The 22,933-nt window shown below is 36.3% G+C and overlaps 1 protein-coding gene across 1 annotated transcript in view; it reads right to left on the reverse strand.

The window, feature by feature from the left end:
- Window positions 1–7,343, reverse strand: part of UNC13C (unc-13 homolog C) — a 131,171-nt gene extending 123,828 nt beyond the window's left edge. Inside the window, exon 1 of the mRNA XM_063169652.1 lies at window positions 6,824–7,343. The gene's annotated coding sequence lies outside the window, so the exon portion shown is untranslated. The remainder of the gene's footprint in view (window positions 1–6,823) is intronic.
- Window positions 7,344–22,933: the final 15,590 nt, after the last annotated feature.

Raw genomic sequence — 22,933 nt, forward strand, 5'->3', positions numbered from 1 at the left:
CAGTAAGGTTTAATGCTTCTCTGTAGAAGAATCTTGATTTCACAGCAAGCCATATACATATATGTGTGTGTGTGTGTTTTATGCAGTGTCTAACCAATGATTTTATCAGAGGTAAGTGAAAGTATTACAAATAGCTGAACATTCAGAACTGAATTTATTTAAACCCAGTTTCTGACAATGCCATACTGAATTAAAAGCTGTACTGTTACAAACACAGGGAGATCTGCTAAATGGAGCAGATTTATGTTCTCTCATGCGAGTTCTATTCCATCTCAGCTGTATTAGTCATATGATCTGTTAATCAGTTTACAGCCTACCATTGCTCTGTCAAAAACTCTTTTTCTACAATAGTATATCTACACATGGAATCAAGTTTGAGTCATTACAGGTCTCATCCATTTCTTTCTGTAAAGATTTGCACAGGTTGTTCTTAACATTTAAAACCAATGAAAATTAAAAACTCCGTAAGATAAGGAAGCCTCTCAAGAAGCACATAGAACTAAGGCAATTATTTGAATGAGCTGCAAGTTGTCATTTGGAGACTTTCTTGTTTTATCCAGGTCTCCCAATAAACCATTATGATCTAACTTTTGAAATTGTCGCTTTGCTTGTCTATTGAATGAAAACAGTTTTTATGATGAAATTCAACATTACTGGGTTAACCCATTCTAAGCATAAGGATTCATGTTGAAATGTTACAGCAGTGAGGTATGGACTTCATGCTAGATGGTAATAGAGCAGGAAACTGGAAAGTGTTATGGATTGGGAGACTAGAACTAAAATAAATTCTTAATGGGGTTCTTCTATAAAGAAAGGACAAATTGACACGTCCATCAACTTGTGACCAATACAAATCTGAAAATAGCTTTGTCAATCAACTTGATGGTGAACAGATAATGTAGACCGGCTTCAAGGATATTCAACTGAATTTGTTGATAACAAAGCATTGTCAAAATAAAAAAGTCAGTTGGAAGCATCATTTATAAAGAATCTTATTCCAAGTCTAAAACTAATGTGTCAGGTAGAAGGGGGGAGGAGTGGGCAGAGTTAAAAATGATAGCTTTTTAAATAATGCAAACAGAGTATTTTAGTTACATATCTGAACACCAGACCCCCCTTTCAAAAAATTCTATTAACAAATTCAGCCCTTTATTAGAAAAAAAAAAAGACAACTGAATCATCTTAAAAATGTAATTTCTGTATTTAAATAGAATAGCTAGATCACTGTTCAGCTTCTGTTCAGACCCTAGTAAATGAAGCTGCAGAGCAGCACCTCTCTCCAGTAAGAGGTAGCTTTATGGATACAGACTGTCCTCTTATAAAGCAAAAGCCATGCAGCACCATAGCCTTGCTTAACCTCCACACTATTAATCAACTACAAGGGGTCTGTGTGTATTGAAAGGGAGCAGGCAGGAAGAGGAGACTGAAGTGCATTTTCTCTCTGCAAAAATACCCTATGACAGTTCATGTTCACAACACCAAGATGGTAGGGGGAACCAAAACAAAACCAAGAAGTCTTTATCTGGAGCAATACCAACCTGTATTTCTGCCAAAATAGAGTCTATAGACAAAAATATATTTTTGTGACAGGCAAAATACTCCCCAGAAATTAATTAATTAAACATAAAAAAAAAAGTGTAGTGTGTACCCTGCATCTGCAGAAACTGAGGCTAAGAGAGGTTCTCTAACCATCAGGTACATAAGGAAACACTAACAGAATTCAGATATACAGATTTATTAATTATGGTCTTTTTCTAGTCTTATGCTTGCCTGGGGATAAGGTTATCTTGACATAAGTGTACTTGCCCTCAGCTCAGGTCTGCTGGGTGAAACCTATGCTCCCTTCCTTTTGACAAGCATTACAGCGTACACTTCACATTGCTTCATTAATTTATTATAACAGGAGCACTATACTGACAATCATCTCAAATGACCTAATTCAGAAGAACTTAATTTAGAGCACTTATCTGCTCCTCTGTATTCTTCCTAAATTCTCCTTGTAGTCTTAACTACTGACATTTTTAATCTGTGTAATTTGTGAGTCTCAAGGTAAAATGACATTTTTCTTAACACTGCATATGCTATATGAATGATCTGCCCAAAGACCCTGGCAGAGGCAGGGCCAAGAGCAATGAAGAGACCTGCTTTCTTTTGGGTAATTACTCTTTTCTCTGTAATCACTCTTTACTCTGTTCCAAGAATTCCTCAGGTTTTCACAGCAGCAGACTTTTGCCTATCCCTCCAGTCCCTCCAACATTCACACAAGACCATGGAGTGCTATCAGCACTCTCACCCTTAGGTTAGGAAGCTGTTCTTATCGTTCTTCAAAATTACTTGCAAAGTTTACTATATCTGCTTATTTACCTGATAATACCTCTTTATGGATCCTGCTATTTATGCCTATCTCACCACCCTCCAAATGTGTTGCCTTCTATATTTATGAGAATGTAAAAAGTAAAACTAAGCACCAAATTGCTGATTCAAACCCCAGTCTTAAGGGCCTACAATCTGCTTATTTTTCAACCCACAAGGCCTACTGCTGTCCTGAGGAGGCTGCACATGGGCCATCCTACAGTTTCTTCCAATCTAAAAATTTAACAGTCATACTGCAAGACTGGTCATTCATGTCCATTATGTATCTCTTCTGTCAGCATAAAACTTAGAGTTTAAGGAAAAAGGATGGAAACAGCACATGCTTAAACCTGACTGGCTCATTGTGATTTAGAACATCTAACCTAGAAATCATATATAGAGAACTTATTGCATTAGTGAATTAACTCAGTAGTTAACCAGCTGCAATTAAACTACTTTGTAATGTATAGAAGAACATTGTCTTCAGATTAGCTAAGAAGAAAATGTAAATTCCTAGCAAGTTTGGATGAGTAATTTTTCTGGAGAGAAAAGTCATCTTCCCTATAACTACTATGGAAAAAGAGAGGATTTATTTTTTTTGTTCAGTAAAAAAAATGGTTGTTTTGCAATTACTGTTGAAGACAGACAAATTGAAGAACACTCCACTATTTTGTAATAACTTTCAGAATTACATTTTTAGTTACACTATTCTCTACATCTTCAAATTTGTAATATTTGCAGTTTTCTCTACAAAGTTTTGTTAAGGCAAATGAGGCTATTGCAATTCAGTAATTTGTTATAAGATTGTGGAAAGCATTTAAAATTCTATTTCTTTAGAAACAAATCTATAGTGTGGTATTTACATTACAAACATGAAGACTTGCAATTGAAGCAATGTACATAAAGGTCATAAAGGTCAATGGCCTGTACATAAAGGTCAATGGCCTTAACAAGACTAAAAACAGGGAGAGATGTGCCAAATATAGTAGATTAATACTGAGATGTAAAAAGCTATAGAACAGATTCTAAAGGTAAATTGTGGCCCATCTGGAGAGCCCACAGATAATGTAGGCCAGTTGAATGTGCACACAAGAATAAGTGACTGCAGATGATTTGGGTAGCAGCTTCAATATTATTTGACTAAATGTACTGACTTCTTTCTCTTAAGTCTTGCTAGTTGTTTCCTTGACCTTCTCAACTAAAAAAAAAAAAAAAAAAAATAATAAAAAAAAAAAAATTACACTGTCGTGTACAACCAGGCAGTAATAATGACCTTTTCCCCCTCCTACAGCTGTATACATGATATATGCTGTCCCATTCAAAAACTTGATTTTAGTCAATATTCAGTTCAAAACCTGCTAAGATTGAGACAATTTGACCAAATAGTTCATTTTTATTTAAATACAGACTACTAAAGGAATGGAAAACATGGGGAGGGAAAAGTTATTTGCTGACTATATGGAGATTACTGTGTAACTAAGTCAGTACCAGACATAATAGCTTTGTTAGAATATTAACAGCTTGCTATTATGTCAGATTACCATAAATAAAAGAGCTACTATATAATAATCAGAACCTATTTAGTGCCTATTAAAAACCAGGAAGTATCAACATAAATTTTGACTTAATCTCAGTTCTGTCACTAGTTTTGCTGTGTTTTAAACACTACATCCTGGGAACCCAAGGTTTAATTTTGATTTAATTTACACTGAAGCATAGCATATATGCAGAGACTGTATTTACAGTATACTTAGTGTACTCAAAGTTTCTTCTAATACTAACATTTCAAAAATTTCAGCAACTTTTCAGGACAGTAATTCCATCAGAAAAGATAATTAAAAAAACCAAACAAATAAAAACCCCCATCCCATTTTCTTTCAGGTAAGAATTTTAATCCTCCAACTGTACTTGCCTGAGCCTTGGAATCTAATTCACTGCCCCGAATTAGATTTCTGTTGGACAGTTTACCATTAACTAAGTGACCACATGTGCACAACATCACTCTACAGCTTTGATTTTTTTCTTTCTTTAGGGTTTGGGGGCATTTTTTTAACTACTTACGAGTACGAGAACAACTTTATATGGGCAAAGTAAGCCCTCTGGATTCCATTCCTCTGCACACAGAGATTTTACACATTTCTAAAATCTAGTAAACGAATAGCTACATCAAACTTTTTGAACAAAAAGTTACCAAAACAAAGTTTTTGATGAAGTGGTCTTTCATTTGAAAAATGGTAGCCATTGTCTCTGATATTTGATTTGAAAAATATCACAAGCACAAATGACTACAAGTACTGTTTACAACAACATACACTAGGATGAGTAGGCAGACACAGATAGAAACCATGCTTAAGACCTGAAACGACATTCACTGATAAGGATGGTAGACAAACACGTTTCTAAATTTGATGTTAAAAAAAATTTAATAAAGTTTATTAAAAAACCCCTCGGCTCTCTTTGCTTCAATATACTGACAAGCGTGATACTCAGATTTGTACCTGAAAGCAAGAACCTCTGCTACCAACCTAAGTGAACGACAAAATGAGAAAAACAAAACCAATGTAACAGCCTTCTTAGGTGCCAAAGAATTTTTAGGCTTCAGAGCTGTAATGGTCTCACAAGGCAGAAGCTATTATACTACATTCTTCCTGGATTTTCACAACACTACAGTTAAATGAAAATTTGGAATTTTCAGTCCTCATTGATGCTTTAGTGAATTGGGAGATGTTCTGAGCTATGAGTATTCTCCTACTGTGTAACACTCTGGAATCCCAGTACTTCACCTGAGATTTCCTAAGTGTTTTCACAGCAACATATAGTCATTATGGTAATGTGCTGACATCACTGCAGGAGCAAGCAAATGGTATAGTGACAGAAAACCTTTATGCAACTCTCCAAGTTGTGCATATTCACCTTAAAGAACTGTCATTTATCTTACATCACAGCTTTTGTCTTTGAGATGACAACTAATCTTAATTCATAATCATAATTCCTAACATTATATCCCTTACAAAAGGAATTTGTATGAATGAAACATGCTTTAAACCTTAAATTCTACTTTTCATTCATCTTAGTGCTTTTAGACTTAACAGCATTCTCTCACTGCTTTTCTCACTATGTTTGTTGATTTAGATGATTAAGCACTGGCTTTTGGAACATTTGTATGTGTCAAGTAACCTTGCATTTTCAATTGCCAAATCATAGTTGTGTATTACGCTAAAGAAAGGCATCTATTTTATATAATCACCAACAGGAAACAAGTACAGTGTCACTCTCTCAGTGAAAAATAGCTACAACTTTACAGACAGTTTATTCTCACATCAAAGCAATTGATGTTACACCAATTAATGTTTTTAAGGCATAAGAGTTCCTGCCAGCCAGGGGTTAACAACAGTATTATAATGCTAGAACTAATATTAAACCTTTTGGGATCATCATGTTATCAAAAAAAAAAAATCTTACTTCTAACTGGGCTACATTGAAATTACACATGCAACAGAATGTTTTAAGATATTTCAAGACTAATGAAAAAGCAAATAAGCATTAAGTGTTTTAATATATTTTTACTAGACATAAGATAACTATCAATGTCCTTAGTTTAAGAGCACATAGCTTTGTGTTCTATTTAGTTAATATGTCAGCTGAAAGAATATATTAATAAGAAAGTGCAAAGTCGGCAGGTGACTGAAGAAAGGTGAGACCCAAAGAATGCAGTCATATTTTTATATCTGCATAATTCTTGCTCTTAAAGCAAAATGAACCATCAATCTCATAGTAAGAAATTAGTTTCAGCTACTATTAGCCTCTGAAATTGCAGAAGGAAAATACTAATGTTATCTTCTTGAAGTTTAAATGATGGACAAAAATGTATGAAATAGTTATGGTGGTTTTTAGGTTGTGGCTTGGAGAAGGTACGTAATAGAGGGCATTCTAAAACACAGATTTAGCTGTGGAACAGAATCAAACATGTAGTCTAAGCAAGCTGCCTCTTCAAAAGAAAGCTGCAGGGTGTTCATCTTGGAGATTAATCAAGACCCAGAAATACATAAGCATCCGTAAAGCTCAATTTATTGCTAATCCTGTCACAAATTAGGAGAAAGGTACTGACATAAATAAGCAAAACATACTGTATTTTCACCATGCATTCATATAATTATTTTCTATATATTTTAATATCAATTTAAACACACCAACTCATTGAAAAGACCAACACCATACTGTCTTACTCAACTTATACTGTGAAGTTACCAACCTTACAAAATAACCTCCCCCAGTTTTTAATGAAGTGTTAATTCCAGAAGCCCAGACAGTTTCATCAACATTATAGCATTAGAAAGCAAATCAGTTACAAATCAATGCATTGCATTAGCAAGAACAGCAGGAGGTACATTCAGAATGAAAATAAGCAAAGGAAACAAAGGAAACAGAAAACTGTATGCAGACTAGACAAAAATACAAAGAGCATACATACCTGGATTAAATTCTTCTTAAAAATAAAACACAAATTACATACCACCATCTTTATATTATTTTCCATTTATGCAGAAACACTGTACACAAATCCATTACTATTTTGCCGTTCTTCCTTCAGCCTTAAATGATACAACATGAGGCTGCTTCCCAGTGATTCAAGTCAAGTGCAGTCAGGCATGCTGCTAGTCTGCAACGGTATCTGCTCTAAATTCCACGGTATTCCCTAGGCAGCATTAAATGGGGATTTTTTTTCTTCCTCTCCCATTTTTTCCCCCTCCTACAACTTGTGCTAACCGCTAAGAGTAATCGTGATGTTAGCTACTAATTCATTCTGCAGCGCAGGCTTGTTTCTCCTCTGTAATAGCAGAGCAGGAGTCAGCGTCCTACTTCGGTTCAAAAACAACATCAACACGAGAGAACAGTAATCATCCTGGGGCTTTATGTGCCGGGAACTTCCCCCGCTGCCGTTTTCTCCTGCCGCCGCTCCCGAATGCAGCACCCGCTGCAATAGGCACAGCCCTCCTGCGCGGCAGCAGCCCCTCTGCTCGCAGAGCCACTCAGGCTCCCGGAGCAGCCTCGCTCGCAGGAACAACACATGCAGTGCGTCGGGGGAGCTGCCAGGTGCGCATCCGTGCCCGCAGGGGAACAGCGGGACACAGCGGCTCCTGCTCGCCAGGGCCGTGTTCCACCCTGACCTTTCATTTATCAGTCTGACATGGCCCACTGAAACGATTGTGTAGCTGTTTCTTACAGCACTGCTTTCATCAACAGCTGATAATATTTGTAATGAATCTGCTAAACACCCTACATAACTACTATCATTCCATGATGATTGAAGGGTTCTCCACATAAGAAATACATCACTCACTTTCCAGGAAGAGCACTTATATGTCCCCAGTGAATACCTAGGCAGTAGGAATCAGCCTTTTATTTACTGCAATTCAAATAGCAGAATGGATTACTATTGTGCATGCAGATAGTAAATTATCCTGCACAGAATACATCAGGTGTTTTTCCAAATCTTAACAGGTTTAGTAGTGTAAGGCCACATGCAGCCTTACACATACTGAAAATATATTTAAAACTGACACATGAAGGACTAAAAATATGCAGCCAGAATGAGCCTATGTAAAACCATTCCACAGAGAGTACACACACCAGAGTGTAAATGTTTCACAAAATATGTACAGGCATAAACCCTCAGGTATGTGATTATGCTCTTTAATCTTGGGAGACAGCATGACTGGAATGCCATAGTGATTATTAAAGTATGTAATCTTTTCTGTATAAAAATTAAACCTCAAACTTTGGATAGTCTGTAAGAACTGACATTCGTAGCATAAGTTTGCAATTCAGTTATTTTCTTTGAATGATATGTTGAGTAAAAGGCAGCACTGAAGAGTGTTTAACAATTTCTAGTAATACTTAAAACTTACAGGTAATAGCTTTCACTTTCTGCAATCCTTCTGCTGTTGTTAGTACTGTCATCCTGGGACTCTGTTTTATGTATAATTTATAAACAGAAAAATTCTAGAATCAGATCTCTTATGTAAAGTTGTAAATTAATAATTTTTTTTGCATATCATTATAAAAATAATTATGGATCATTATATTTATTATGTCTTGCTGACATGAATGCCACCTATAAACAAACCACTAATTAGATTTATAGTTAAGAACAGATGAATGAATGTGTGATTATTCAAATCCTACTGTAGTTATTTGCCTGCAGCCATTACTCAATACTCTGTCTAAACTGAATCAAACTCATTCTTTAAAACTGCCATATTACATGCCAAAAATATATATATATAATAAAACTTTCTTGTAAGTGCACAATGAAAAATATTCCACTGATATCAATACTCAGTGCTATAGTCCTAACTACACAAGATGCAATAATAAATCCTCTCAACATCAACAGGACTGCTTATATAAGGATGAAAAGAAGGAAAAACTAGGCTGCCTAGTAAAGCATGCCCACCTGTAGTAGTCACAAACTTAGAAATAACTATCTGTTTCAGCAAGATGACACAAACAGCCTTAAGACTACAGACAGTAAAACTAGTAAATATTGGAACTGTTCCCAAAATATAAAGTTTCGTCATTTAATAAAAAATGGGTTTACCAATAACATTAACTCAGAATGCTTGGATTAATGTTGCCATCTTCAAGGAAGCTCCTAAGTGTTGACTCTGTTTATGCTTATGTATTGTGTTACCACATGCTGCATATTTCAGCTGAAAGGTGAACTTATTCAACTTATTTGACAATCCATCATAAGCAGGACATTTTACTCTACCAGATGCATTATTCAATTGATATTTCAGAAGGAAATAAAAAAGCAAATATGAATCCAAAGACCTTCAGAACCCATCATGGCTTGTCTTCCTTGGAGTTAAAGTTCTGTGTGGAACTTCTCCAAGCCAGTGAAATGGTGACTTTGTTTGTAACAATACCAATTAAGAATGAAATTTCATGTATAAATACATACCAATTACTCACAAGTGAAGCTAGCCAAATTCATAACGAAGTTACGTTGTACTTCCGTTCACACACTCCTCACATAGACAAGAGGTTGATGACTTTCTAGAGTAATTCTATGAGCAGATGTTTTAATTCTGAGTTACAGCTGAAGTTCTCACAGGTTTGGAAGCCCAGATAGTTGTCAGTGACTGGAATGAAACTCCTGTGCATCTTAAGAAAACATCCACACCCGTTTTTGAACAAGTAAAACAAAAGAGCAATTGGTGTGTGTGGGCCCCATGCATTGTAGTGGTTACTGGGCAGTAACCTGACATGTTGATAAAGTTACCCTTGAAGAACTCAGGATTCACACTGATTTACTCTATTTCCCAAACAGAGTGTCAAAGAAGTAACTTCCACACATAGAAGGAAGAGAAGGAGATACATGTAATTATATCTACACATACAATATGCATAGAGTTGTTGCAACTTGTTACACAATTCCAGCCAAACTCCGTAGCTTAATGGAGAAAACAATGAAAACCCCCACAAAGAAAACACTCTCACCACCAACCTCAAACCACACCCCAAACAAAAAACCCAAACCCCAATAGGCAGCTATAAGCCTGCATGGAGAAAGCAGCTATTCTTTGTGCCTATTTCCAGGATTACTTGATCATGACTTTCAGAGATGATTCTTTGAATTCTTAGAAATAAAAGTCTGCCCACTGAAAATATTTCAGTAATTTCCATTATTACTTTTGTGTAATGCATTAAATAGCATATTTTAGATATTATTTGACTATTTCTACTCTGTAATACTTGAATGGTGACAGATGTAAACAGAGAACGACTTTAAGCAGTTTGCATTTCATGATGGATTTCAGCCTGAAAGTTGGAAAAGCTGTCTCACAACTAATCTTTCTCCTGCACATCACCTCGCCAGTTTGCTTAAGGGATGGTTATATCTCCCCGTTTATCAAAGGAAGGCAATAACTGTCAGTTCCGGAATCCCACCCGTCAATTAGGAAGCCGTCTGGCGGGCAGCTCTCGGTCCGCGCTGCCGCGCCCCGGGGAAGCGGAGCAGCCGCAGGGCCGCGCCCGGGCCCCGCCGAGCCTGGGGCGGGCTGGCCGCTCCCCGCGCGCCCCCTGCCGGCCGCGCCGCCCCGAACCCGCCCGAGCGCGGCCGCTCCCGCTCCGCCGGGAGGCACGCACGGGGGTCGGTACCTGCTCCTCTCCACAAAGGGTTTTGGTTTGCACTAAGAATGGGAAAGAGAAAATAACTGCTCTTGTATTTCATAATGCACCTGTGAGCTGTTTTAAGTTTTACTTCAGATGACTGTGAAAAATGCTTTGAAGATTCTGAATTTAAGAAGGCTAAAGCTACTTCTTATTCCACATGAAAAATTTTCCAGACTTTTTAAAAACCAATTGCTAAGTTTATAAAATTATGCAGTTTAAATTCTATTAATTGAAATAAATCACATTTAAGATTTTTTTAAAATACCAATTAACAGGCAACCAATGTAAAAATGTCTTCCTGCCAACTACAATTTAATCAAAATTTGGCCCTGATTTCAGACAGAATCATAAAATGGGATCATAGCTGAAAAGCAAATACAGGGGCAAAAGCCCAACAATAACTGAAGAACACATCAAGAAATACCAATAATTTTTTTTTTTTTTTACCCAGGAGGGAAAAGTGAGTTTTCTCCCCATTCAGATTTATCAAGCACTTAAAGAAGTGTAATGGATTGGAAGTACTAATTTAAGAACAATATACCTTAACTCTGAAATTTAATTCCCCATTGTGTTCTTTCCTTATGACTTTTTTATTCATCATTATTCTCTAGGAATGTGTTCACTCTAGAAACTGTTTCAGTTTTTTTGTCTAAGAAGGTAAAATCCTTGCTAAAATTTTTAAAAATCAAGAATCTGACTCAATTGCCACTTCTCATGTGGGGAAGTGATTTTAGGCTGCCTTTATCTCAAGCATCAACTTCTCTCACTCTTACCCCTCTGGTTCTCTGCCCCATCCCACTGGGGGAGAATAAATGATCAACTCTCTGGGGTTTAGTTGCTGGCTGGGGTTAAACCACAATAATTGAAACAGAAGTGACAGAGTGGAAGAGTTACAGCATCTCCGTACAACATGGTGCTCAGTCATATACTTAAACTCAAGAATATATTTAACAGTGCTACTGAAGGTGCTAATTAAGAACCATCTCAAGACTTGTCAAGAGTGGCAGCAGCATAGAAATATTTAGAAAAAGAGCATACCTCCAAACTCAAAAGTAATTTGGTAGTGAATTAAAACATTCAACCCTGCAAATTTGAAAATAGGTAAAGAGAGGTAGATGACAAGAAAGATCCATACTGATGAAGTACAGACTCTAAGGCAGATGCGGCAAGGATTTAAGAAAATGAGTGATTTCAACAGTTGTGAAGTCACATCTTTTATAATGCATTGGGAAGCAAGGCAATTTACTCTCCTGGATCTTTTTTCCCCTAGGCCTTCTCCCTCCAGTTACTGCCTGGATTCCATCAATAGAATTCATTAGTTTTTCAGTGTATGACTTGCCACTCTTTGTGCTAGGATTCAGAGTTCATCAGTGCTCCATTCTTGGCTGCTCTCTCGCCTATCTTACATCTCCCACTGAAATGACTGCTGGTTATTCCAGTATTTTTCTCTCCTCACCCTAGGGCCTGCTTCCCTTTTTTGCACTGAGAGGTTCTCTGCCAAACCTCATAACTAACAATCCCAATTCTCTCTAATGGAACGCATTCTCACCTTCACAATCCTATTTATCTTCACTACATTCCAAAAGGCAGCTTTTGCCTTTACAGAAGGGTGCCCATGATGATCAGTCCAGCTGATTCATACTAACTGGCTCATTTTTCCTGCTTTATGTGAAACATCCACGGTCACTTGTAAACTTTCTCTGATGAGAACCCTCTTGAGTTTCAGTCTTTGGAAGTATTTTTGTAAGCATTCCATCAAATGCTCACAAAACACTCAATAATTCAATCAAAAATGTGCACCAAGAGCTGTATAATTCTATAACACAGTGACTTAGCCTCAGGTTAGCAATGAGATCAGTAATAAATAATTTACCATCAGTCTCAAATACAATCTGCAAAATGCTAAAACATGGTTACTTGAAACAGTAGGAAGAGAAAAAATGTTATCATGGTGCCCTTTTGAACTCTGAAGCAAAGGAGAGAACTGAAGTTTAATTGTGGAAGAGAGCACATTACATTTGTTTGTTGATTTTCTATAATAATGGTCAAAAGCAAAAGCTTAGATTTTTTTTATCCTCTATTGTGAGTCATTACATATCACCTTTCAAAGGGAAAAACAGTGATAATTCTTTTTCTGAGCTTGGCTAACAGAATCCTCAAACAATGATACAGCAGCTCAAAAAGGTTTTTCCTAGGGTCCATAACACTTAATGCCTTCAATTAATTGAAGAAAGCAATTTTCAACTTTCACATAGATTTAAGTCAGGAAGGACAGGGAGTAAAGGGTAGAATATCTAAACTCAAAATACTGTAGGAATATCTAAGTTATCATAAGTCTTCAAGTAAATTAACTGTAACTCTGGTCAGATAAAAAGACATCTCTGTTTTATTTTCATCACAGTTATATCAAATTTTGAAGTAATTTCTCCCTGAGAAACTTTCAGAGGCTGTCATTTCAGAGGGAAAAGGAAGAACAAAGTTTACCTAAAATGATAGGAAATAGAAGAAGCAAAAATAAATTTGTTCAGAATTGCTATGTAACACAATCTTGAACTTCTGCCTTTATCCTTTTGTCAAAGTAAACTTTCTTAGCACCACTTTCTGAAAGCCTTAAAGGCAACTATGAAGTGATCTTGTGACTATTGGTCCAACTGCCTCACACCAAACTTTCTACCTTCTTCATGTAAACTCAGAGATCAGACACAAGATAGACAAAATTCTTTATATTATAGAAGTAGGACTGCTTGATGTAACCCATTAGTAATTTTCCTTCACATCCTATATGTATTAAAAATGTGATTTATAAAGCAAAAACATCCCAGAAATTCCTTTAGCTTATCAGGTCTATTGTGATTTTCCTCATGCACCAATTAACATTCAAATAATTGTCAAAATATCTGCCGCTTAGCAAATCTGCACTTATGATGAACTCATTTAATTGAAAAGCACACTTCATTTCTGTTTTCCAATTGTTTATCACTTTTTGTTTAAATATTTAATCCTTGAAATAAGTTCAAAAACTAATAAAGCAGCTTCTTTGCTGACAGTCATTTCACCCAGTAAAAATGCTCATTGCCACTTGAACATAATAATTACTTTTTAGTTGAATCAGGATGCAAACTATCTATTACTAATACTTTATGAAAAGGAAATACTTGTTTGTTTCCATTTCAAGACATGCTTGCATTACTTGGAATACAACAAATTTTTCAACTAAAAGATTTCTTTTTAAAAAAAGAAATGCTTTGGGTCTATTGATATTTTTTAAAGAGAAGTTTGGCACTAATCTCATAGCCCTGTGGCTCCTAAACAAAGAATGATTTCTGCTTTCCCAGCCTTAAATTCCCACTGCTGTCATTGTGTAATATCTGCTTTAGTATTAGTTTATCAAGTTCTGTTTCTGAATAAGACAGTAAATCAATAGAGCTGACAAAATGAAGCTGCTGATAACTTCTCTATTAGTGACCATTCTCATACTGAGCATCACCACTGCATCCATCATGTAATTCACCACAAATCACAAAGAACAGCATTACAACAATCCACAGTGACTATTTAATTCTACCCAATATTTTTTAAATTTTGGAACACACCAATATATTTAATTTATTGAATAATTAGTTAGCTATGGATATGCTGTGCTCATTGTACAGTCAGGAATAATGTATGTCAGGAAGATTTACCAAGGCAGATCTGTGCCACTCTCACTGCTGATCTCCAGATTATAAAACCACTCAATACAGTGCCACTATGTCACTGGTTTTGTCTCCAACATTCACCGTTGTCAATAAATAAAGTTGTGGAATGATACAAAGGGTAACTTACATGAGTACTATCCTGCTTAATGTTAGCCTTAGGGATGAATTACTACGCTTTGTATTTGATAAAAAAGCATATCCATCTCAGAGAGGTGACATTTATTTATTCCAATATATTTCAGCAGCAAAACAGTCTCTACTTCACTAAGGATTAGTAGCTAGAGATATAATCAAAGTGACACATACAGCTGGGGTAGGAGGGGGGAGAGGGGAAAACCCATTTGATTCTACTCATGGCTGACACTGAGTTACAAGAAAAAAAACTCTCCCAGTGCATCTTTTCATAATTGTTGTCAGTACTTCATAGCACTTATTTCAAAGCCATTAGAAAACTAAGGCAAATAATAAAAGCCTCAATGTTCCTGGAATACAGTGAACATGAAACTGAAAACCAGACACTGAGATGGGATCATTTTAAAAGAATTGTGGTTTTGATTTTTTTTTTAATCAATCAGCAGAAGCACAATTAGAGGATCCTATCTAGTTTTGCACTGTCTTTTAAAAAGCTATTAAATTTTATATTTATATTAAGTGTTATTTATGTTAAGTTTTACCTCAAATTCTCAATTTCTCCCCCTTCTCAAAGAGAGGAAGGATTTCCCTAAAGCTTTTATTTTAGTACTTTTAGATCCTATGTATTGAAGAAGGCTTAACTATTACTATTTCAAATATGCACCAAGGCAATTCATTATCTAAAAAGAAACAGTCTCCAAAACAGTTTGGCACTTTTCCTATCTAGTCAATGTTTGAGTAAATATTCATCAGCTACAATGCCTCTGGTAAACCACTGGGCTGTCATCTCATATTTGATCAGAATAGCTTATTTCAATTTCGTATTTACATAGATTATCATTAAAAGCATACATTCCAAATATTATTACTGGAAGCCAAGACACAAATATATTTTCTATCACAGTAAGAATTCATGTTTGTTTCACCTGTGAGGAAATACCTGAAGGCCATCAACCTGAACAAACTACATTCCCCCTGCCCCTGTTCCAAGCTAAAGCCACTTCCCTAAACCTCCAAGAATAGTTCAAAACCCCCCAAAATTGTTATTCCTCTGTTCTTAAAAGCTTCCAGGGACTGGTTCCTTATCTAAGCCTGCTTTGATGCCTAAAAATCTCCCTCATGGTTACTAAAGGTTGTTATTTATTTTTCCAGTTCCTTACGGCTAGAGACAGTTCTGTCCATGTGGTTGTATTTTACAGCAGTTACCTAAAGAAAGAGATTGCTTTTTGTGGAATACTACTTAATTTATCTGTTTGCATGCCTCCATTATGAGCCTATGCGAGTAACGTATCTTCTTCAAACCATGTCAGGATTTTTTAGTGTTCTGATTTTGTTGTGCTGCATAGGATTTCCTTTTACTGATTGCCTTTTAAAGCCCCAATAATATTTGCAAGTGTAAAGTTTATTTTGATTAGGCATTGGCAGAGACTCATCCTTCATACATCTCAGAGTTTCTGGGCAAACAATGGCACTTAATATCACATCAATTGTGCTAAAACAATGCTGAGATAATACCAATGTACTGTTTCTGAAAACCAGTTTATCTTCAGAGAGAAAAGACAAAGCAAGAAGTCCAAGGCAACCCACAAGGTTGAAGCGTAAAGAACTAAAGACAATTGCATTTCAGGGACAATAATTTTATCAGAAGAAAAACCTTATCTAAATTAATCTGTCATGAAATAAAATGAAAATTACTCCAGAATTAAATTAGCCTTTTAAATACTTATAGAAATTTCCCTCTTCAAAAAGAGTTTCACATGAGGTATGTGCTTACATCTCCCATCTACCTGATCTTCAAATTCTTAAAAGTTGCACAATAACTTCGCCAACACCTTTCAACCCCATACTGATGCTAGATGAGCTGCTGAGCAATCTGCTCTTATTTCAGTGCACCAAGATATTTTGACTACTTTGCTACAGAAAACAACTTAATGGCACAGTGACAGCCCAAGATTCCAGCTAATGCATATTAACTTTCTTACTTTACCATCTTTTAATTCCTGACCTCAAAATTACTTTGAAGAACAGAATCGTATTTCTTCCTACTGCTACTATTGCTTTACTCAAACACTTTTTAACATCTGAGCAAAATTCAGTTGATTCATTAAGTCAAAGTTGCTGACTGTATAGTATTAGTTACTTGGTTTTAAACTCAGAAATAACTTTATCCTACTGCCTAGGCAATTAAGCACACACTGAAGGAAAACTCCTCAAAGAAGAATTTATCTTAAGGCTATTGCAACATCTGTCTGCAAGAAGAAACTAGACTATTTGACTTGTCTGACCATTATGTTTGGTTAGAGACCAGGATTTTTCCTGCCTGTCTCCTTCCTGAGCTACCACTGGCAGAAAAAAGGGAAACATCAAACAAGTGACAGAATTGGATGCAGAAACTGAGATCACATGAATCAGGTAAGCACTCTTCCCACACTATCCCAGTAGAAACAGATTTCCCCCTATGACTCTTTTCACACAGGCAAAGTCTATGGATTATCATAAAGACAAGAGAACTCAGTAAAAAATAAATAGGACTTGGTCCCCAAAGAGCAGGAAAAAAACAGCTCAAAATGAATTGACAAAGCTGTATTTTAGATGGGGTTTGACTCATATTTACACTAATCAAGTTTGGCTGTGCCATTAAAGCACAGAAGAGATATTTTACAGCACACCACCTGAGAATAAGCAGTATTTCCAAAAGGCCTACACACAAATGAAACAGGAAGTCTGTGACTCTTCAGTTTCTCACAGGTACACACCAAAGACAGTTGCTGTGATTCTCAGAAGTTATCAACAATAGTTTTGCGCTACAGTCTATGCAGGTAGACTGGGCAAAAACTAACATGTGAATTCCCAATGACTGATGTGAGGTAGTGGTTTGCAGTTTAACAGCAACAGTGAGAAAGAAAATACTTGGTCTTTTATATGGCCAATAACAACACCAAGTGTTCATGCTAATTTCCCTTAATTATTACAACTAATAAAAAAATCCATGTTGAGGCAGTGATATCAGTAGAATTTACAAGTTTTTTTTCTGGGAGAAAATGTTCTTCAAACAATTTTTATTAATTATCAATGAAGTACTGATCTTCCTAAGTAACAAAAATTATTTAGACAAAGATGTGTGATGTTATGGTATCTGGATTAATATGCAACACCTGTAAGATGGTCAAACTGCAATCACTCCTCTGAGACTAAAGAAAGGCTCAAACTCTCACCCTTTTTGTGCTTCAGAATAAAAAAATCATGAGGTGATGGAACGGCACAGATTTAAGAACCAATGGAAGAAATTGTCTCAACTACCAGAAACTTGGCAGTCACATCCTCAGGTCCTGCTTACATGAATTCAAATTCTCCTCGACACTCGAGAAAATTTTTTAAATACAGTGATACATCAGTAGTTTTAAGAGTCATTCTTACCTTCTGGATAGCCCTGGCCCATCTTGCTCTTGCAAAATTACCTCCATTACCTTGGTCTGTATTTCGCCTGAAGAAAAGTAGGGAAAAAAAGAAGTACTCAGAACAGAAAAGTAAGAAAATAAATAATTAAAAGAAATCTGATAAACCTATGGATGAGTGGATCAAAGTCAGACCCATCACTAACTCACAATGTCATCTTTGGATTACAGAGGTTTCCACTAAAGCTAAGAGTTTACTGGCTTGAAAAGACACAATCCCTGCTCCTCGTATAATCAAGGTGTAAAAGAACATTAGCAAAGGAATACATTTCCCAGTTACAGTGGCTCATAAATCAGGATTACAAAGTCTTTACCACCAAATAGCAGGAGGAGAGGCAGAAAACAACTACAAAATCCAAACCACCAAGACAGTGAAAAAAAAGGAAACCTATGAATTTCCTCAGTAAAGGCCTTCCGCCTATCCTTGTGAGGCAGAGACATTGTCACCAAGTCTTTGCCTACTGCACTTAAGGAGTTATTGAGAAGCCAAATAACATAAAAACAATACTCCCTCCACCCCAAAAAGTACCACCAGACAAAAACTAACATTTACTCCAACCAACCTTGGAAATACAATCTGTTGCATATTTGGCTGTCCTCACACAGAAGTCGCACACTTGCACAGGCCCAATTATAACTAGGGCTCATTATTCAGCTATTTCACCACACCTGTGGAGAATGTTGGTTCAAACTGAAAAATACTAATTCCATTAATGGCTTTTAAGCACAGGTTAAAATAATTAGTGTGGACTCCACCACTCCTGCAAGATTCTAAAGTCATTCAAAAGCCACTACCTTGTACAATACCAGTAAAGTTGCAGAATAAAAATTATACAGTAAAATTCTACACAAAATTTACAGAGGACAGTAGAAGATTGTTTACTAAGTGAAGTTTTTGCAGTATATTTATATTTTACATCAGTGCCATCCCTTGGTCTACACATTACTATTTAATTATCTTGGACTTTTGGAACAGTGCTCTTTTATTTGAGGAGAAAAATGTTCCCTCTGATATGCACAGCTGAGTGCACATGATGCAAACTAAGTATGAAGAGGCTTGCCTTCTTCTGCCCTCATCTCTGAAGCTGCATGTTTGCTGGTCCAGCCTTTTTGCTCTCCTCAACTGGCTTTTGTTTTCAGGTAAATCAACCAAGTGATACTAGTAATTGGTCTGCCCCACACTGCAGTTGTTAACTAGACTGGAAATACTGGGTAATAATTAACGTTAGGGATTACCAGGGCAATTAACCTCAAGGTCAGATGGAGATAGGGTTGTCAGCGCTGATTCAGAGGGAACAGAGAGAAACAGCTTTCTCTGCCTTAACTAAAAGTAGGGAAAAGAGTATTCTTAAGTTTTGAGGCATAATGTAGAGAGGGGGACAAAAACTGGTTTAACTGGTTTGCAGTACTTTTAGGAAATCACCAATCTCTGATCCGGCTGCTGAGCAGAGCAATCAGATCAGGTAGTTGAATACACTACTTATGTCACTTAGAAACTCAGCACAGACACAGCAAGGAACTGTTTCTACTTGTCCACTTCCTGCTGACACAGTGATGAGTCCAGTTTGGACTCATCACTGTGGTTGTTAATGCTCTATTCAGATTTAGTTAAAGTAATTATTTACCTGGCAGAAAAATGCTTTATCAATACCGAACAAAGCTTCTGATGACATGTGCTTTACAGGAATCCCAGCTAACAAAGCCCACCAGATACTGCTGTGAATCATCTGTCCTGCTAACTGAACTGTCACAAGGAACATATGTGCTGGGCAAATGCATTACTATAATTTTTCGAAACAACACAAACAGCGGATTAGGGAACTTCACAGAAACATTAAGCCAGAAAACAAGGGAATTGTATCTGATAATTAGAAGAGCATAAAATTCCCAGTGACTGAACAACAAAAAGTTTAAAAACAAATGACAAATGCCTTAAAGAGTGCCTGAAAATCATACTGATTCACCACCCCTACAACATAATGCCCAGCTGTGCTCTCTGATGCTGTGCAGGCCACAAGAACAAGATGAGGAAAACTACAAGGACACCTCAGGAGCAGTACAGCAATATTCAGATCTGGTCAGCTCAGCAAGAAGCCCAGGTCAAAGTTCTGATGCACTTTGCATCAAACTCAGTAGGCTTTCACATCTCTTAGCCAGAAGGATGAAAATAACCAATCTCGCAGTTGTATACCAACCAATGACAGGTACATGCAAAGGAATGCACAGGCTAGATAAACACAAGGGCTCTTCAGTCTGGTTTATCAAAAGCTAAAGATTTTAAACAGAAAACAAAAGTTACACTGGCACTTTTATTTAATAGATGTTTTCCCTCTTAATTTTGCTGGCCAAATACATTAAAATTGCTCTAGTATTGGCAGTGATGATTTGCATTTTCATGGTATCTCTTGTAAAATTAATCTCACTACAGACTTCATTGTAAGGCAGTTAATTATAGAGCAGTTGTAGTGTGGCCACATACAGACAAAAAATGACATCCTCTGAATGCTTATTTGTTTGTAATAGGCAATCCTGAACATCTGCATTAATTTCCAAGTATTCATCACTGAAGCCAATTTCATCAGCTTTGAATATAACTGAAACAAACTGTGGAAGAAAAATTGAAATAATTACATTCTATTATGACATTTTTATTTGGCAATTTCCACTCCCCACTGGCAACAGCCAGGCTGAAACTAAAATAATGTGCTTAAATCAATCTCCAATGGACATATCAAGTAGAGTTATACTTGGATAGTACACTGCCACAAAAAAATTCAGAGTTTTTCTGCATTAAATGTGCTTTCCAGAATATTCTAGTAATGGTCATTCTTGTACAAATCTGTGATAAGGCTGATAATTTTGAGTTTTATGCATTCTTTTATAGCTCAGGAGGGGGATAGAAAAGAATACAAAATGATGAATATCAGCTTCTCTGATTTTTAGAATACAAGAATGGTACTTTCAAGTGTATCATTTCCAGTACTGTAACTTTTGTAACATGTACAACATTGGCAGTAAGTCTGTAACATACCCCCAAACACTTCTGTGAGGATTTACACACTTGTTGCTAATTTAGACTGCAGCAGCACAAGTTCTCTGGGAACATCTGTTGGTGCAGATGCTACCACAGTCTTGCACACCAGGCTAAAGCCACGTGAGCAATATTCCATACACCTGAGCTACAAAAGCCTGTCCTTGTTCCAGCATTGGTCATTAGCTGAAGCTGATTGCACTGAAATAGTTTCCAGCTGAAAACAAGGAGGTTTACAACACTAGCTTTCACCTCAATTCATGCACTTGGTAGAAGGGCACACTATTCTTACTGGAAAATATGTCTGGGATATGGAACTATAGAAATGGTATCCCATCAAGGGTTATTAGACTATAAAACTGGAATTCAATTTTAAAAATTTTATAGGCCTCAATTATACAGTATAGAAAAAAAAATAATTATAACATTAAAAAGCTGTGCAGTCTGGTAAAACACTAAGAACTGTAGGTAGTACTCGTCCATCTTCGCTATAATCACATTTATAGGAAATTAATGATGTGGTAAAATTGCAAAGCAAAATTAAGTGATCTAGGCATTCCACAGTTAATTAGGTGACAGTGAGACTTACTTTTTTAAAGTCTTGCATAGACTAATCCAATTTAGTATCATCCAACTGCCTCATATAGCTATTTTGGTGTGCTAGTGGCAAAAGAAAGCAAAGTTTCCTCCAAGATACTACTTCTGGTAGCACTGAATCTACATCGCTACACTGGTTTCCTTTCACAGATGTTCAAGTTGCTCTTGAAAATTTATTTTTTAAACTAACAGAGCAGATAACAAAACTTACTATAGGTCAGCAACCAGTCATTCATGCCTACAGTAAAATTTTAGTGTTAAATCTGATCACACATTTTTCTTTTTGTTTTGCTTTCTTATCGTCTAAAATAGTAAGTTTCCATAGCAATATTATAATCTTCAATCATACATTTATATTACTGCTTTCACTTAAAACAATTTACAGTTCTGAGTTCTTGGTGGTTCTTGAAACTAAAATTACAATTAAGAGTTCCTAGTTTCTTTGGGACAAGGTACTAAATTTTATAAGTCTGAATTTTGAGAACATTACAACAGTAACAAAATAGCACTTCTGGATTTCTTAGAGATAACCTTGTTTAAGTACCTAAAACACATAATACAGCAATAAAATCTATTTTCTAGCCATTCAGATTAAAAAATTTAGCAACGCATGAACAGAAACTAAAATATGCTTGCATATCTCCTTTAGTTCAGTTTTCCTTCCAGCCCTCCTTTACAGGTTACTTACCTAATCATTAAGAATTTAAGTCTTTTATAAGAGCTACAACTTTTGACCCACCTATAGAGCAAATTAAAAAAGCCTGAAGGTGTGCATTAACCCTCATAACAGAACTCTCACTTTCTCCCATTTCAAATTTTTCCTCCAGTTCTTCACAATATTTTCATAGGCATAATTCACATTGATATTGATCTTTCTGTCTTCCTGAAGAAAAAGATCTGTTCCTGCCTGCTTTTAGAAATACCCCTGAGCCAAGTCTGCACAGCTGCTAAAGCTAAGCCATCAATTACTGCAGCCTGACCACCACTCCCCTCCATGTGCACAATTAACAATCTGGTGCATGGAAAGTACTTCCCTCTCCCTTTTGTCTTTTGACTCCTTAGATAGGTCTGAAGTCTGACCATAGCATGACTTGTTGAAGGGATGCTGCTGTCTCTGCTAAAACTGATTCAGAAAGTCCCAGCTTGCTTTAACAGTTACTTTGCAGTAATATTATTTGAGTGTTCTGACTTACAATATCACCTAAAAAAATTCTTTTCCATCACAGATAGAGAAATAGGAAACTCCTCTGTGTAGCTGAGAATGAGGACTGCAAAAAGGAACTAATAACTATTTCATTTTAGGCCACTTCAAATGTTTCAACTTCAAAATATGTAGAGGCAATTTGGATTTAACACAGTGGGATTTTCTTGTTATCTGATTAACTATTATTCCCAAACATTAATATATCCCTTTCTTCAAAGATTGGGTTTGTAAGATAGGGTGATATCCTGTTTTCATTATGATAGGAGGAATTTATTCAATTCTA

Source organism: Melospiza melodia, chromosome 15, assembly GCF_035770615.1.
Source record: "Melospiza melodia melodia isolate bMelMel2 chromosome 15, bMelMel2.pri, whole genome shotgun sequence".
Taxonomy (NCBI): Eukaryota; Metazoa; Chordata; class Aves; order Passeriformes; family Passerellidae; genus Melospiza; species Melospiza melodia.